The sequence below is a fragment of the Eschrichtius robustus genome, chromosome 9 (genome assembly GCF_028021215.1).
Source record: "Eschrichtius robustus isolate mEscRob2 chromosome 9, mEscRob2.pri, whole genome shotgun sequence".
Lineage (NCBI taxonomy): Eukaryota > Metazoa > Chordata > Mammalia > Artiodactyla > Eschrichtiidae > Eschrichtius > Eschrichtius robustus.
In genome coordinates, this window is record NC_090832.1 from 71,420,001 (window position 1) to 71,423,529 (window position 3,529).

A 3,529-nucleotide genomic window follows, 5' to 3' on the forward strand; every position below is an offset into this window, starting at 1 on the left:
CCTAAATTGATAGCTTAAAGTCAGAAGTGAAATTATAGTTTAATTGAGACTTGGTATAAAGAAATCCCTTTTCCCCTTCCCCAAAGGGATACTGCAGTTATATCACATACCCAATAGGCACCATGATGAAGATCAGAGCTTATACTTAATTAAGGTTTTATACACACCAGTTTCCCCAGTAAATGCAAATTTAACAAGAAAATTAGACATGTCATATGTTCAAACTGCTCATGGCAAACAATCATTTTGCATTCCTGCAAATAAAATTGTTTTATACTGTAAGCTGGAGGCGAGTGTAACTTATTTTTGTAATAAAGTTTTTATTTTTTTTATGTGTCATTAATATAAATGTGTGTTAGTATAGAAATATTCTGGTTTAAAAACTTAGAAATGCACACATTTCAGTATGTTTATTTGTACTTACATAATTTTAGATAGTGGTTGCCAATAGCCTGTATGTTTCACATTAATTGGTTTTTTTTTATGTTATCTTAATAAACCATTTTAGTATGTTGTATGTCAGTTACTGGGATAGCTGGGACATAGAGTGTAATTTAAAATTTGTCAATAAGTATTCATTGGAATATATGTAAATGTGCCTTGCCGGTTATTGAAACATTACCTACAAAATGAGTATGGGGTGACAAAAATTAGTTCCTGGTGCTTAATGAAACTTTTTGCCACTGATTTTATATATTACCCCGTGCTTTTTTAAAGTACATCTCTCTCAAATCTTAGTGTAAGTTTGAGGGCTACACAGAACATTTACATTTCATTCTAACATACAATGAGTATAATAGGTTGTGGAAAGTGGGTAAACTAAATGTAGCCTTCAGTAAAATTGAATCTCAGTGTAATCCTTGGTGCTGGCATTTCCCAGTTCCAAGGAGTTAAATGATCCCATCAAAGAGGTCATTGCCATGCCTATTGGCACTTTACTGTCATACCCTTTTTAAGGGACACTGTCAAGGTGTTTAAGTTAATTCTCAGAATTATTTGTTGGGATTTTAGAACAGGTTTGTTTGACTTAAGTAAGAACTGCATTGTCAAAGTTGAAAGATGAACATTTTTGTGAGTTCACAAATGTGTTCTTAAGAAAACATTAAAATGTGGAGCTGTGGGTTTCCAAGACTATTTGGCATTCTTAGTTTGGGGATTTGGGAGGGAAAACTGATATTAAAAAATTGTGAAGAATTGATGGGTAATGTAAACAGTGGTGATGAAATATATACACACTCAAGTGAAATTACTTGACAGTGTTCATTTGACTAACTGAATTTAAGCCATTATAATTAATTTTAAAATTAAATAATCATTTGCACTGTTCTGATAATGGGTGCAGTTTTTGAGCAATATAATCAGAGCTAAATATGCATGTAGTGATTAGTGATGTGAACAATTAAGTACTGAGAAGAAATACTAACTGGTATTTTCAAACTTAAATTTCTGTAGTAAAATCAGTATCAAACTCTTATCAGATCAAGGAAAACAGGCAATGCATATAAACATACTTTTGAATGTTGTGTGGCCTATAAAGCAATAATGCAATTTTTATGGAATGTCATGGGATATGAGAAATGGAAATGCAAAAATAACGAATCCTTTAGTAAAAATGTCAACATGTTAAAAAGGGGAATGTTAACTAATGTAGGTTATTGCTATTTGTGATTTGTTTATGGGTTCTTGGCTTTGACAGCTTCAAAGAATGGACAGATGACAAGTTAAAGAAATTTTGTATATATTGTCAAGGAATGGGTCTTAAATCCAAGAGTCAAGTCCCTTCCTTGGGGTGAAAAATGTATCCTTAAAGCATTCTGATTGTTAAAAAAGAAAACTTGAGTTACCTAACCAAAGCAGACGCAAGATTTTGTTTCTGCAGACTACTTGGCAATCAAAAGTGATCATCACTTTAATCAGTTTTTAGAAAGTTGCTTTGTGAGAAAATTGTGTTAGATATATTTTCCCAAACATGCATTTTGTGGAAGGTTTTCCAGCATTGTGACTGAATCAGATGTTAGAAATGGGGGGGGTGGATTTAGCACAAAAAGAGCGGTTGCACACTCATGATGGCCATTGTTGTAGCATCATGAGAAATTTATCTACCAATTACTGCAAGTCTGATTTAAGAAAATACACTTTCTTCATGATAAACTAGGAACAACATAGGAATGGATTGGTGGGGTGACCTCGGGTATTCACTTGTATATAGCTATTTGAAAAGACTTGTATGAGGGTGAATATCATCATGCTAGATGGGCAAAATTGTCACATTCAGGACAGCTTTTTTTTTATCGTTAAGCCAAAAGTCACTGTTGATCAGAAACATAGCAAAAAAAAAAAAAAAAAAAAAAAAACCAGTATGACATAGTCTATTTAAGGGGAGAAGTTAAAAGTAGAAGGACTTCGTGCATTTAGGTGAGGGAGCTATCCCCCTAGAGTAAATGATTCCTCAGGTTCCTAAAACTTCCAAGAATACCCACCATGGTTTGTTTTCTCCCCAGTGATGTACACTGTAAAATTTTTATCTGACCGTAGGAATTCAGTGGTGGGTATAAAATGAATGAATAAAGAAGTAACAGTACATAAAATGAACAGACTTGTGGGGATGGTGTTTTAAAGTGTAGTATTAATTATGCAGTAATACCACTCAATAGGGCATGCCACTACTTTCTTGAGATGCTAATTATAAACCAATGTTTAAAGACATTTTTAACTGTGGGCAAATTAGATGGACTTTTTTGTCTGTCACTTTTTAAAAAAGTACTTAAGATGTAAGTTTTATTAGTACCACAGTCTGCCTTCAGTAATATGCCTAAAATATTTTTCAGGACCAGGAGCATTCAGTTGAAAGAAACAAATCTTTTTTATGAATGCAAAACAGTATTATAACTAATGCCCTGGTCCAAAATTAGGTTTTTAATGACATGAACAGTAGTCTGATAAACATTTAGAAGTCTGGCATTGAGAAACAAAAGCTTGTACCTGACTAGTATTTTTATTAAAAAAAAAAATTAGTTCTGTTAGCTTATTTAAATTCTCTTACATTTATTTATCTGTAGAATTTATATTTATTTCATTCCTTTTATCTCACCGAAAACTGTCTGCAGGCTCTCTGATTTGGATTAGATGTGTGAAGTACTGTCTTTTGCCAAAAACCTCAAATTACCTGTTCTTTTCAACGTAGTGGGTTTGTGCTTGTTTGGAGATCAGTTCAAAAACTATCTGTACTATCTGTACTGCCTCTGATGTTAAGATTTTATGTATAGCATAAGGAAGCTAGCTCTGACTATATTTTCCTAAGAATAAAGACCTATTTTTGTAGCATGTCTTAGGATCTCCAGGAGTCCAAGAATTATTGTGGGTGTCCTCCATTTCATCGTTTTTCATTTAACAGCTTTAAAATAGACACTTGGAATCTTTAGAAGTCTTTCGCCTTTTAATTACTCATACATTCAAAGTAACTAGCCAGTGGTAAAAACAAATTCCCCAAGATCCCTAATTCAAGCACATGATTGGGAGATGCTGTATA

The 3,529-nt window shown here is 33.0% G+C and overlaps 1 protein-coding gene across 2 annotated transcripts in view; it reads left to right on the plus strand.

Annotated features, from left to right (window-relative positions):
- Window positions 1-3,327, plus strand: part of SYNCRIP (synaptotagmin binding cytoplasmic RNA interacting protein) — a 29,152-nt gene extending 25,825 nt beyond the window's left edge. For both annotated transcript variants that reach the window (XM_068551509.1, XM_068551510.1), the window contains exon 12: window positions 1-3,327. This exon is cut by the window's left edge. The gene's annotated coding sequence lies outside the window, so the exon portion shown is untranslated.
- The last annotated feature ends 202 nt before the right edge of the window (window positions 3,328-3,529 follow it).